A 15,221-nucleotide genomic window follows, 5' to 3' on the forward strand; every position below is an offset into this window, starting at 1 on the left:
CACCATTTCCATATCAGAGGCAGGAAAGACACCTGGATGGCCTTGCAGCAGTTTGAGCTGGGCGAGTCCTCTCACCCACATTGGTTCCTGTATATGGGTGCTGGCTCTGCAGGGTGACAAATTTTTAACAGTGAAAAATGACTTAAATCATTTTCTGAACAAGCTCTTAAAGTCATTCAGTTTAGTTTTCAGTTGTTATAGATTTGTATTATCCACATGCATTCTGACAAATTAAGAAATTGGTGTGGGGACTTTTGTGTTTTACTTTTAACCCAATCATGATGAAGCTCAGTGTTTAGGTGCTCACCAGTGTTTCTAATATTTTGTCTACTACACATATACAGAGACTAGAATAACTCACCCGGTGTTATAATGTGTTGTTTAGTACATTGGAATCTGTTTTTTAAGGGTCATAAATAATGCTAATGCTGCACTTTATTAATAATAAGAGAATGATGGTGATAAACAGAGTTCATAACTGTATTATTATTGTTGTAGCTCCTCACTGCGACCACTGGAGGGCAGTGAACACAATATACAGTCAACACAAACACCACAGAGCAGTTTCTCTGCTTATCACATGACATCATACATTCTGCATAACTCAGTATTTATTATGGTGGAAGATACGGCATGGTGATATAATATAGCAAAACCAGTTTCATTATTTGATCTGATTTGCACAAAATGTTGACATTAAAAATTAACCAAATAATTAAAAAGCATCATAGCATCAATCCAGTAGCTCTTCTCCACAGTACACAGTTTATGAAAAATAAGATCACACTTGTTTCTGTATTAATGTGATGAGGGGAAAACAGTTACTATGTTGTTTCTGCTCTGATGAGAGGAAATGAGTCTTGCTGAGGCATCTGATACACAGATCAGCTGTACCAGGATGCTGTTCACTGAAATCAGTCAAATTGAAATCAGTGAATGATTCTGTAATTGTTTAAAAAAAATATCAAAGCTTGTTTGCACACTGCAGCTTAAAATGTAACTAGTAGCTACTTTACTTTATAGTAATCACACTGATATGTTCACACCCAGAGCTCTGTTAAACACCCTCTGAGCATCATCAGCAAGCTGGTTAAGGAAATAACTCAGAGTGAAGTAGGTTGTTGTAAAAGAGAGGCTCATTGATGCTGCAGTTACAAATAGGAAAGAATTTCTGGATACTTTCCCAGCTTTACCTTGAACTGAGATAAACGTTTTCATGAAGAACTCTGCAGGTATTTTAGCCAGTTCTGACTTGATGACAGCACACAAATCATCATATGACACACCTGAGCTGGCAGCAAGTTTCTTCAGAGACTGCTTATCAAGACCAAACCCAGTTACATAATCTGTGACAACTGAAAGCATCATGCTGTAATCAACATTAACAGACAGCTCAGGAACTGGAACAGCTGCTCCAGCTGCAGACAGAGTAGAGTAGTATTTTATTCTGGACTGAAAAGCTTCTTTCTTCTTGTTGATGATCTCCTGGTTGATGTTGGACATGGCACGCAGCAGAGCATCACTCTGGTGTGCAGGAAGTTCTCTCTCTAAGGTCTGTTGTAATTCAGAGAATTCATAAATGTGAGGCTCAAAGCTGGACACCAGGAAGACCTGTGGAGACTCAAAACCTTCTTTCTGAAGACCTGTGTTATAAAAGATAAAAAACGAAAAAGGCTCAGAGTTTAACTTTACTAACTTAATAAACAAAGAATGATGTTCACACTTGTTTGCACTGAGGTATAAAGAAGAGAGAATGAAAAAAAAAAATTATTTAAACAAATACAAGGTAAGACAGAGTTCTGTGAAGGCTCTCAGTCATCCAGGTCATGGTACTCTAAGGAGCTTGGTAAGAAAAGGGTATGGACTTCTTTAGGTTTCTTGAAGATGTTTCATCTGAGAAGCCTTTTCAGGGCAAATTGATGGAGAGTCCCAGATTGTTATGCCTTATTGGGAATGTCCCTAAGAGGGTCGCTGACCCACTAATTTAGAGAATTCATAATAGTGAGGCTCAAAGCTGCACACCAGGAAAACATGTGAAGACTTGATGTCTACATCTGAGTCCTGTTTTACAGAAAATACATGCTAACATGAGGGGGAAAAAAATCAAACTAAGTTCTGAATATTTTTAAATAGTAAATTCACAAAGTGATATTACTTTGGTAAAAATGATTAGATAAGAAACTCACCTTGAACAGAGTCGTCTCTGATTTTTCTAAGAGTCCCCTCTTTACTGAAGTCTCTCTTTCTTTCCTCATCACGTATGTTGTTGTCGATCTTTGAGCGAACAAAGTAGAATTTTTTTCTTCATCTTCTGAATCTCCTTTGCAAGTTTCACGTCATTTTCTCTGAAGCGATCAGCTGAGACGATGATGAAGACGTCAAAGTTCTCAAATCCAACAAGCTCCAGGTACTTCTTAGCTGGAAACTTGGTGGTGCCGATTCCAGGAAGATCCCATAAAGTAACATTGGGATAGTTTGGATGGAGGTACTCTGTGACCTCTGAGGTGGTTTCCACAACACCAGTGGGTGCAGCGCCCTCATCTTCATCACCAATGCTCTTTATGCCTCTTAAGGCACTAACAAAGGTGGATTTACCAGATTTAGATTCTCCTGTGATGGCGATTTTTAGTGGAATATTATTTGGTTCTTTTGAATATCTTTGAATCGTTTCTACTGCTGCAGCAGTGTCATTGGTCAGATCATGTTTAACTGAAGCAAGTACAGCCCCCATGTGGACCCTTAAATAAAAGAAAAAGCAGTTAGAATCACTGCACTCTTATCTCTGAATACAGATGATATCATAAATCCTTCATCACCATATAATCTTGAAAATTTCTTCGTCTTTGTTTCCAGCTGCTCTGTCACATTTTCAGACTCACAGGCAAAGAAAGTATGAAACAAATCAAACATGACACTCTGAATTTAAACAGCTGATCTTTGATTTCTTCCAGAAACTGATCAGTGGAGCAGAAACTCAGTCCTAACTCAGACTTTATATTTAAATGGAGACCAGAGAGCATGGGACCATGAATCTGTGCGTTTGACCTGATACATGTGGTTACCCCAGTGTGTATGGATTGCAAGGAGTGACAAAATTAATTAAATACGCCTTTATGTTTCATTAACATATTAAATTTGGAATTAATTCATTATTTAAATTTATTTAATGAATTAAATGCTCATTCATGTCATTTAAAACATTTAAATTATTTATTTCCAATGTTATTTAATGAATTTAATTATATACATTTAATTTTATAATGATTAATTATTGAAACATTTAATTATTTATTTTTTCACATTTTAATTAATTACTGACACATTTAATTAACTATTTAATTTAATACACCACTCCTGGCCCTCCATACAGGTGAGCCTCCTGATGTGATGGAAAGGTACTTTATGCGTACTGTGACCCCCCCCCCAGGGAGCTGACCAGAAATCTGAAGATTTTCACTTGATTAATAAATAGTTTCAAGTTATTTCAAAAGAAACAATGTTTGATATGACACTAGGGTTTCCAACTGTCCCGTTTTAACCGGGACATCCTGTAAAATGAGCAAAACTGGTTCGTCATATATGTGACCAATTGTCACATATTGACCGTTACCTGCAATGTCACAGTGCATATTTACACTATGCTGAGCTGGTTGTGCATTGTGCTTCTGGTATGCCAGTGTGTCCCTTATTTAATAATTTAACAGTTGGAAATCCTATGTGTGCAGGGTCAGTCCAAGGACAATCAGTTAGTGCTTATTACTTGTGTTTCTCTACACATTTATAAACATTACTACAAACGCGCAAGATTTTGCTACAGTAATAAGAGCCCCATGGTTAGCGTCACTCTCATTGTTGTGTGAAAAGCTTCATATTCATCCTTCAGGTGCATCTAGATCCGTAACAGGTGTGCAGGTGTTTTCTTTGACCGATCGCGGAAGTCGTCCATGTAGAGTCGAGTATGACTGCAGAGATTCACAGCTCACAAACTCAAAAACCAAAACAAAGAAACCCAACAAAAACTGTAGCACCGATGTGTTCAGATTAAGGAAAGGTGAAAAAAAACACCACAGGCTGAAATTTGAGTGAATTTAATTTTGCAGACAGAAAGTTTGATACAGTGGTGGAGGTCTACCTGCGTGTGACGATGGTGGAGCGATGATGAGTGCAGAATGCAGCAGTAGTGCAGCCTTGTATTCGTGGTGGGCGGAGTCATCCAAACGTCGATCGTACCAGTGCCAACGCTGGTATTGGTATCGGATCGATAGTAACACGATAGGACTGTTTATCTCCTGTAAACTCACTTCTTTGCTCCCGGAAGCATGCCTGTGGAAACGCCTCCTCTCAAGCAGGACCGCAGTCAAGCCAGCCGCCTCTTTTCAGCCGCATTAAGTTTTTTGCGCTTCCACACCGCCCTTTACGGCAGCGCCTTTTCTCCTTATTTCCCGATCAAAAGCATAGACCCGCGCACAAGTACACGCGCGCGCGCACTCACACATGCACGCCCTCGCGTACAACGCTTTGGGACAGCCCAATACAGCCATCGGGAAAGTCTGGTTGCATATTCAAAAATTCATTAAAAATCAGTCTTGGTAGTTGATGTCCAACTTTCAACACAATCCTCCTCCTGGACACCTACTGTACCTCTGTGCCAAGTTTCATCTCAATCCGCTGCATCAATAATTGTTTAATATTAATGGATCAAAAATGCTGCTGAGAGAGTCATGACAGGGACCAGGGGCGTCACTAGGTTTTAAGGACAGGGGGGGCTTAGCCCCCAAGAGATGCACACGACATGAACGAACGTAGTGAATGAGCACAAAATTTCACAAACAGAAAACAAAGACTGAGAAATTGTTTTCCTACTTTTTTGGACAGATTAAACATCCTAGGCCACCAATAGATCTATTGTTTTATTTCAGTCTGCTTTATAATACAGTACAACAAAAAAACAGAGGAAATGTGTTTGCTGCATCAATAACAAGAAAAAAACTGAAAATAAAAAAGTACATTTTTCTGGCTGCAATCACCAGTTACTTGGTGGGTGGAAGCATCAAAGAATGACGTCTGTTTTTAAGAGTGGCAAATCGGTCAATCACTCTGTTGTGACTCAGATGCTGAATCCTGTCTTTTTCAATAGACATGACTGCAAGACTGTGAAGTCTTTTCTGACCCATTGTTTGACGCAGCCAGGAGTGCAGCCGACGCAGTGCACTAAAGGACCGTTCGCACGAGCAGCTGCTGACAGGCACTGTTAGGGCAACTTGGATGGTTGCCTTCAGAGAGGGAAACATGTCTGAATCAAGGAGGTTGTACACAGACAACATATTTTTGGGTGGACATCCAGCCTCTGTTTTCCGGGTAAGAAAGTTTCTGGCCACCAGAACCTCCTCTTTTTTCAGGTCAAGTCTGTAGTGCTTTGCAAGTTCATTCAAGTGTGGTTCACTCAAGAAGTTCTCAGATTTAGGACTGCATGCCTGGACGCCTTTTAGCAGCCCTGCATCTACACTGCAAAATCTTTGATCAAGCTCGCCAACCATCCGATCCACACAAGGGAAAAGTAACTCTCTTTTCAATGTGTCTGAGTTGTTCAATTCAGTGCGTGAACCCACAGTTGCCTCCAGGACAAAATCCTCCATTTTCCTCTGTTTGTGCCTTGTCTTGGCACCTGGTTCAGGGATACTGTGGGTGTTACACAGGGCCTTGGTTTTCTCATACAGCTCTGTAGCAAATGCATCTGAGTGTTTGCCCTTAAGTGTGTCACACACAGCTTGTTTGCAGATAAAAGCTTCTGCCAGGTCTAAAGTCTCTTTCTGCAGGAATTTGTGGAGTCCTTCGGTTACAGACAGAATCGACTGAAACATCAGTAGTGCATAGACTGCTGAGAACTTGTAGAGCTTTGCTCTGAGACCAACAGCTATGGGGGATCCAATTGCAGATAGGCACTCCAAAATGGCAGGCAATGTCTCAAGAACTGCACTGATTGATCGCAACTGACATGCCCAGCGAGTGTTTGAAAGTTGCACAAGCTCAGTTTTTGTCAATCCAAGCTTTGCCTGAGTCTCCATGAATTTATGATGATTGACTAGGGAGGTGCTGAAGAAAGAATACACACACTCCAACAAGCTGAAAAGCTCCACAGCCTCTGGGACAGCCTTGCAAGTATTGCACAAAACCAGGTTGAGTTGATGAGCATAACAATGCACATAGATAGCCTCAGGATGGAGCCTTCTAAAATGTGCTTGTACACCTCCAGTGGAGCCACTCATAACGGCTGCACCATCATATGTTTGTGCTACACACTTAAGCTCTGCAAGACCATAGTTTTGGATCTGCTGCTGAATCTCATTTGCAATGGATTGGGCATCAAATGATTTTATCTCTGCAAGTGCAAGGAAACGCTCCTTCACTGCCCCCTCTGACACGTACCTGACACAAACAGCTAACTGCTCTGCCTTTTTATCCCTTGCCTCATCCACCATGATGGAATAGACTTTAGACTTTGTCATTTCAGATACAATGACACTAGTAACTTCCTGGGCACAACAGTCAATCATGTCATTCTGGGATGTTGGTGAGATATACTGTGCATTTGATGGGGGATTATGTTTTTGAAGAAAAGGATCAAACTCCTTCAAAAGCTCCATGCATGCAAGAAAATTCCCTCTGTTTGGGCTGTCTTCACCTTCATCATGGCCACGAAAAGGGAGTCCCTGTCTCCCTAACATAGAGGTGACTGCAACAATTCGTCTGAGATACTCTCTTCTTTCGACTATCTCACTCACATTTGCAGTTGCTATCATCTGTGCAACGTTTCCCTGTTTGCTAGTTCCCTGGTAGCTTTTCCATGTAACAACACTGTCCTTATGTGTTTGTGCCATCTCATGCTTGCCAAAGATGACTAAAGCTTTCTTCCAGTTCTTGCAACCGTTACTGACCAAACTATCATGTTTGATGTTTTTGCCAAACACTCTACATGGGAAGCAGAAAGCTGCACTCTGGTTGACTGAATATTCTAACCAGTTGTGCTTTTCAAACCAGCTGTGGTTAAATGCTCGCTTCTGTGTACCAAACGTATCATGTGGATAGCTCTTCAGCTTCACCTGTCTGGGCCCTGTGTCTTTGTCACCTAAATCAAACCCTGTAGTAGAATGAGTTGCTGCAGCTGCTTCATCATTTTCCCTCTCTTGGCCTGTTTGCTCTCCTCTCTCTGTAATAACTTGATCTTCCTCTGCCTCTCGATCCATTTGCTGCAGCTCCTCTGTCTCTCCTTGCTCTCTCTGACTTGAACTTGCCTGTTGACCTTTTTCTCCCTCAGCCACTCCTTCTGCCTCACCCTTCAAGATACATTAAAACATACTGAATTGTAATGTAAATTGCTAATATCATGACTTCTGCTCCCGCTCCACAGTAATTTGTTGCTCCCAAATATTTTGAAGTTACAAACATTATATTTTGAGCACGCATGTGACTAAAATGGTTGCAATTTAAAGCCCTGAAAAATATTACTAAATTACTTGAATTGAAGTAATATTAAAATAGAACCCTCAAAAATATGTGAGTCAGGCTAATTTGACTTATATATATATATCTCTCTCTTTGCTCTCTCCACTTTCTAACCTTGACTCTCCTAAATAAAAGCTCAAGTTAAACAGGTCTTATATGTTGTACCGTGACTGAAATGTTTCATATTTCATATCCATATTGAGTCCCATAAAATTCTAATCAGACTGTCTGCATCACAAATGACTCCATCCTTTGACTCACCTCTCCAGCAGACGTCTCTCCCCTCTGCCTCTCTGTGCTCCTCTGCCCTGACTCCTACAGGTTAATGGGGATGGAGTGATTATTATTATTTCCACTGATGATAACCATACCTGAATGAGCTCAGCTGGATTTTTCAGAGCTAAAACGAGTGACAGAAATTAAAATTATGCTAACAATTTAACTTAGTGCGCTAGCCAGGTTTTTATTTACAAAATGGGGAGCACCTGGTTCATTATTTACATGGGATTCTCTGCTGTTAGCTGGAGCTAACTAATTGTTACTACCAGCCAGTGATGAAGACTTACTTTCTTGAAAAACTTGAGTATATCCATGATTTCTTGCCGTTTGCCACATGCACGCTAGTGTTTCTGCAGGTGTATACGAGCGGAGTGTAAAGTAGCAGTGAAAACGAGGACTGGATTTTCAGTCATGTGGATGTCCCCTGTGAACAACTGGAACGGATTGGATAACGAAGCACTGACGCTACCTTAACAATGTAAAGCGAAAGGGACCAACCGAGTTATGATCATATTTGTGTGAATAGCGACAGGTTTATATTATTATTTCTTTAAACTCATATTCCTGCATCTTTATATTGAATTTGTCTGCAAGTTCTGTAAAAAAAAAATCGAATAAGTTAAAAAAAAAACAAAACCCAAAAAAAACCCCCACCAAATTATTTAGGGGGGCTTAAGAATATTTTAGGGAGGCTTCAGCACCCCTAAAATAGGCCTAACGACGCCACTGACAGGGACTATAAAGAGACAGCATATTTCAACCATATTTTCTTGTCTTCACCAGGGGCGATTTTAGCCCATTTTGGGGGTGCTTTGAATCATTTTGGGGGTGCTGAAGCAAAAATCCTGTGTTTTCCTGGTTAATAGTTTGTTCTTAGGTTTAGTTCAGTGTCTAGTCTGTGGTGGTTATACTTCCTGTTTTACTTTGAAGGTCCGTGTCTCATATTATTGTGTCCAGTGTTACTCTCCCCTGTGTTGTCATTATGTTTCATTTGAGTCAGCTGTGTCCTCATGTGTCGCCACTTCTCCTGATCACCTCGTGTGTATTTAAGTCCTCAGTCTTCCTGTGTTCAGCGTTGTGTCATCTGTGTTTCCTCCTTTCATGCATTCATAGTTATCATAGTTCCTCTGTATTGTCTCTGTTGGCTCACTTTTCTCAGTTTTTCCCAGTGTAGGTTTTCAGTTAGCTCTCTCCCATGTTTGCCTTTGTTTGAGTTGTATTTATGTTTCAGCCACAATAAAGGCTCGCTTTTGGTTTGCGACTCAAGTTCCGTCTCCTCGCCTCTGTCTGCTCCTGCGTCCACCTCCACTCGGTCTGCCCCACTGACAGGGACAAGATAACATGCAACATGTTTTTAAAACTTTAAGCACTTATCTCCAAAAGTTGATTCTGGACGTAGCGTTTTGTGGGAGAAACGTTTCATCATCATCCAGGTGACGTCTTCAGTCTCAGCTGACTGCAGGTTTCAATCTTATAAACAGTACATTTGCATAATGACTGAAACCAGCCCACTGAAGGAACAATGGGCTGTGAGGTCAGTTCCTTAATCTTAATCCAATTTGATAGTTAAGATCATCCACTCAGCGAGCAGATAATTTAAAATTCAGCCAATCTGCACAAATTTGCTTTTTGAACAGGTTTGTGCCTACCTTTAAATCTCTTTAGACCGGTCTTCTGTTCGCCTCATATCAGATCCAACCTTCAGCCACATTTGTTCTTTCTGTCACACGAAGAACCGGGCGGAAACACCAAATATTAACCCCGATTCTTTTGTCCCCATGATAGAACAGAGAAAACCGACTCATAGTGTGTTAAAACATTTATATTTCTTTTTATTCTATCATCTTCCGGAAGAGAGAGACCCCTGCACAGCTCAAATGCCAGTTGTAGATCTCTAGCATTAGAAGCCAAAATGTGTATCATATAGGTGTTATTTTGGTCCTTTACACAACTCCTCCTGACCTGACTTGGTGTGTGTGGGTGTGTGTGTGTGTGTGTGTGTGACGTAGTTCTGCTTTTTCTGTCTGGTTTCCTGTTCTTAATATATTGCCTCTGCAGCTCTGCACTTCCTGTATATTAGTCTGGCTGAGCACTTGGTTTATGAGTCAAAGCTGGCCTTTCTTTATACAGGCCTTTATTATTAAAGTACATAAAACAATATAATCAGAAAATAAGCACTAAGAATATATATTTATTCTTTAACAGCTCCCCCTTTTTAACTCATAAAATTTTATGAGTTAACCTAATTAACTGACTCCCTCATTAACCTTAACTTAGATCTACTGCTCCTAAAATGCCTCAGTCCACTGCAGACAGATGGTGATAAGGAACTGCAGGAGGAACTATCATGGAAGACCAGGCTCCAAAATGGATGGAAAATAGAAGAAGTGGCTAACCTCAAGTAAAAAGACAGCACAGATTTTCTGATCCACAGAGGCAGGAGTCTACCAAGGCACCAGGACCAAAGATGCAAAGGTGCTCTGGAGACTATCCAGGACAAATAAACAGGATGTAAAATGCAAGCTAGGACAGCATACACTGAGAGGCACCACCAAGTGGCTGGGATAGTGTAGAAGAACATCTGTGTCGCATATGGACTGGAAGCACCCAAGTGCTGATGGGAGACTCAACAAAGGTGGATGAGGACAACAGGGCTGAGCACCTATGGGGCTTCTAGTTCCACACAAACAAGCAGGTGCTGCAGAACCAACCAGACAAAAGGCAAATGCTAACAAACGGCAGTGGCTGTGAGTCCTAGAAACACAAGCAGGGAAATCAAAGCAGGAATGAAGCTCAAAAAGGCTGAAACTCATTATATCCTAATAGTAAATGCAAACAGAACTGTAGAGGCCTGCTGGGAAATCAGGAAGTTCTATCAGAAATAACAAAGTCCTTAAAATGAGGATGCTGTAATTATTTTCACCTGCTGAAACAGATTTTCTAATTGTGTTTTCTTCGGGTATCTGTTAGTGTCCAATAATACTGCAATATAGTGTCTGAGAAGATGTGCCTGATACAGCAAACACTCACGTATTCATTCATTATATCAGTGAGATAAGCCATGGAAATGTGAGCCTGAAGCTCTCTCAACACTCAGACTTACAACTCTAATGTTAAAGGTTATTTAACTGCTGTTTCAGTCGAATCATTTCATTTGTCATATCATCTAATGACTACGATCATTTCAAATCCAGCTGATAAAAGTAATAAATCTGTGAGAAGAATTAAAGAATCAATGGACAGAAGCCATATGGAAAAAGACGTTCATGGTTATAGAATAATATTCTATTAAATACTGATGTCATCAGAGAGTGTAGCTCTCACACGTATTAATGTCCTGAGAGGCATTAATATATGTGAGCAGATATGAAAGAGTGACGGATCAGAGCACATATGCAGTAAAAGATCCGTCCAAATATTTTTTGCCTTAATGAAATATTATTGTCATGGGATACAAACATTATACGATACGTGCACTTATTTAAAAGTTCCTTTACAGTTCTCTCCTGCAGAAGGAGCAGTGTGTAAAGACTTTGTGCTCTGCTGTGAATACAAGTGTGATCTATACTTAAATCAGCTGGTTTACAGTCAGTGCTGTGACCCACACAAAGACACATTGCCTGGTTTGATCACTGGTTCAGGTCATAATCTAGAATATGAAAAACATAAACATTTCTTTACTCAGCAGCGTGTAGAGAAACACAAACAAATGAGAAGGTCATTTGTTTGAGCAATGATCAGCTGATCCCTGCTCAAACAAATGACCACAGCTCTGTGGTCAAACCAGTTTCACCGCTGTTTTCAGAGGGCGTGGTTAGAGATATTTACCCTCCACCAGCTCATCTATCATCAGACTAACTGCTTCATGCAGAACTTTTCATCACTCCAACAGCTCAGCACGCAGGTAAACCTTTGATTAAATGAGTTCTGTCTATAAAGTTCAATTCACTCAAATTCCAACCAGTGAACCTCTTCAGTCACCTGTTCTTTACCTTTTTCATGCTGGTGTTACGTTGTTGGTGTTTCTTAGTTTTGCCCTTTCTGTCTTTCGAGCAGCAGCTCTCCAGTCATACTTCTCTCTGTAAAGACTTGTTTATGTTCTGTGAGTGACCCAAGTGGAAATGTATGTGTTTTCAAGACTTTAGTTTTTGCAAGCAGCAGGTGAATCAGAGAACAGAGCCAAAGACTCAAAAATTGTTTGTTCTTTTTAGATCATTTTCTAAGCACAGTCATTATTGAATCCTTATTCATAGCTAATTTAAACACTTACTGATTCTCCTTAGACTGACTCTAATGCCAAAGAAATCAAAGATTAGCTGCTTAAATTCTGAGTTTTATGTTTGATCTGTTTGATAATTTCTTTGTCTTGAGTCTGACAATGTGAAAAAACTTTCAAGATTATTTGATGATGCTGGATTTTTATAGTCTGTATTCAGAGATGAGAGTGCAGTGAATATAACAACTTTTCCTTTTATTTAAGAGTCCACATAGAGCCTTTATCTGCTTCAGTTAGAAAGGATCTGATGAACAATGGTACTTCTGCAGCAGCAGCGAGAAGAAACATGTGATATTTCACTACGTATTGCCATCACAGGAGAATCTGGTTCTGGTAAATCGACATTTGTTAACGCTGTCAGAGGATTACGTAATGGAGATGGAGGGGCCGCTCCTACTGGTGCTGTAGAACACTCAAAGGAACCTATACCATACTTCCATCCAGGCTATCCCAATGTCACTTTATGGGATCTTCCTGGTGTTGGCACCATGAAGTATCCAGCTCATAAGTACCTAGAATATGTTGAATTTGAGATGTATGACTTCTTTATCATCGTCTCAGACACTGGTTGCAGAGAAAATGATGTGAAACTCGCTCAGGAGATTCAGAAGATGAAAAAAAAGTGCTACTTTGTTTGCTCAAAGATTGACAACTTTATGAGTGATGAGAGAAGAAATGAAGACTTCAGTGCAGAGAGGAGTCTTAGAGAAATGAGGAAAAACTGTGTTCAAGGTGAGTTTCTGTTTTGTTAAGAAAACACTTTATTATCCCAAAGTTGGGACTTATTTACTTTAACTGTGAAAGATATGGTTTCTTTATATTTCTTTATCACGCAGTTCTTCGAGACCAGGGCATCGAGTCTCTACAGGTCTTCCTGGTGTCAAGCTTTGAGCCAAACCTTTACGACTTCTCTCTCATACAGCAGACCTTAGACAGAGACCTTCCTAAAAACAAGAGGGACACTCTGCTGTTCATCGTGCCCAACATCAACCCAGAGATCATCATCAAGAAGAAAAAAGCTTTTCAGTCCAGAATAAAATACTGGGCTGGTTTGTCTGGAACTGTAGCAGCTGTTCCAGTTCCTGGACTTTCTGTTGCTGTTGATATTGGGTTGATGGTTAGAGTTGTTAAAAGTTATGTAACTGATTTCAGTATTGATAAGTCATCACTGGAAAAACTTGCTGAGAGAACAAATGTGCAGCATGCTGATCTTTGCGCTGTTGTCAGGTCACCACTGGCTGGAGTAGAAATAACTCCAGAGCTCCTCACGGGGGTGTTGACCCAACTAGCATGCATAGCTGCATTTATGACAGCAGAAGAAAGTGTTAGATGGATTCCAGTAGTCGGACTTGTAGCATCAGCCGGTCTGTCTTTTGCTGTAACCTACAAAGCTCTGAATTCTTTCCTCAACACACTTGCTGATGATGCTCAGAGGGTTTTTGAGAAGGCTCTGGGTCTGAACTAGTAAGTAAATGATAATGTGATCCTGTGTTCAGTCTACAGCAGATCTCATTTTCTCTGGTCAAAGCAACAAGAACAGAGTAATTCTTCACAGCTTCATGCTCTCAAACTTTCCTCCTCATCTGTGCCACAGAGGGACTGGAAACCCCCAAGTACCCGAAGGGAGACACAGATGGGTGGTTGAGGACAACAGGGTTATATATAAGACCTCTAGTTCCAGCCCACTATATCAGAATTGTAATCAAAACTAAAGGAATTGTGGACACGTTCCACCCTGTGGATCCTTCCTTTACCTTCTCTTTCTTTCTCCTTAAAATGACGATGCTGTAATTAGAAAACCTGCTACAGTGAGTGAAGCTACTTGTGTGAGAAGTTTTCTTGTGGTTTCTGTTAGTGTCCAAAAATACTGTAATTTAGACTCTAATAAAACTCTAATGTTAAAGGTTATTTAACTGCCGTTTCAGTTTAATCATTTAATTTTTAATATCATCTACTGACTATGATCATTTCAAATCCAGTAAACTGATTAAGGTAATAAATATGTGAGAATAATTAAACAACCAATGGTGGTGGAGTGAATTTACAAACCATTCAGGAACAGAAGCAGTAAAACCATGAAAACACACCTCCATACACACAAAACTGTATTACTGGAAAACTGGACATAAAAGTGTCAAAAGTACAAATAAGTATTCTGAGAAAAAACTTTCCCCATCATTTCTTATGGCTTAATATTAGTTCTGCAAATGCACAATGGCTGAATTGAAAGGCTTGTTAGCAGGATGTGGCATGATTAACTGCCAATATCTAGACAACAGACATGACCAACTTCCTCGTTTCACTGTCACATGATCAGTAGTTACAGGCCAGGTGTGGCACTCTCTGGAATGGTTCCAACATGGAGAGCAGCACACCTGGAGGGAAAGGTGGAGCAGATTAGGTTCCAGATTAGAGCTCAACAGGTATGACATCTGACCTTGGCCAGTTGATGAGCCGTTTTGGTGACAGCTTATCCTGATAGTCGATGTTGAGTGAATCCAGATTATTGAAAGAGATCCTGGCTTTATTTAACTCGCTCACAGAGCAGGTTTGCATTAAATATCATGTTTTCAGTTTGGTCTGAGATTGTTGGACACAAGGAGTCCTGAAGGGTGTGACTATGAAGTTCAACACAGCCACACGTCCTTTGTGTTAGCTGGCTCCCAACCAGGTATGCAACATTATTACTATGGAGATTTAGCCAGATGCAAAGAGAGACACTTTGGTGACACATTGTCAGGTCTGCAGCTTGAAATTATTAGGGAAAAATGTTAAATGGATGAAAAATATAAAAGATTGTGCTGCTGATTTTTGATGTGATGTAAACCAAATATTTGAGAAAGAATAACACATGAAAATGATCCTTCCTATCTTCATCACAGCTGTTGTGGCTGGCCTCAAAGAAATCAAAACAGATCTGATGGCTCCGGTTTGTTCATCCTGTCTTCCTTCTCTCACCCCAACCAATCACAGCAGATGGCCCCACCCCTCCCTGAGCCTGGTTCTGCCGGAGGTTTCTTCCTGTTAAAAGGGAGTTTTTCCTTCCCACTGTCGCCAAAGTGCTGCTCATAGGGGTCATATGATTGTTGGGTTTTTCTCTGTTTGTATTAACAATCTACTGTGCAATATAAGGCACCTTGAGGCGACTGTTGATGTAATTTGG

General features: G+C 40.4%; 2 pseudogenes across 2 annotated transcripts; one reads left to right on the forward strand and one right to left on the reverse strand.

Moving 5' to 3' along the window:
* Nucleotides 1–417: 417 nt before the first annotated feature.
* Nucleotides 418–4,672, reverse strand: LOC113012200 (interferon-inducible GTPase 5-like; annotated as a pseudogene). Its single transcript, XR_013903618.1, has 3 exons — nt 4,133–4,672; nt 2,187–2,738; nt 418–1,643 (listed from the first exon to the last, which is right to left on the reverse strand). The product of XR_013903618.1 is annotated as an interferon-inducible GTPase 5-like (transcript).
* On the forward strand, nt 4,320–13,966 carry LOC113012635 (interferon-inducible GTPase 5-like; annotated as a pseudogene). The gene is made up of 3 exons (XR_013903918.1): nt 4,320–4,470; nt 12,292–12,790; nt 12,895–13,966. The product of XR_013903918.1 is annotated as an interferon-inducible GTPase 5-like (transcript).
* The last annotated feature ends 1,255 nt before the right edge of the window (nt 13,967–15,221 follow it).

Source organism: Astatotilapia calliptera, chromosome 19 (assembly GCF_964374335.1).
Source record: "Astatotilapia calliptera chromosome 19, fAstCal68.1, whole genome shotgun sequence".
Classification (NCBI taxonomy): Eukaryota; Metazoa; Chordata; class Actinopteri; order Cichliformes; family Cichlidae; genus Astatotilapia; species Astatotilapia calliptera.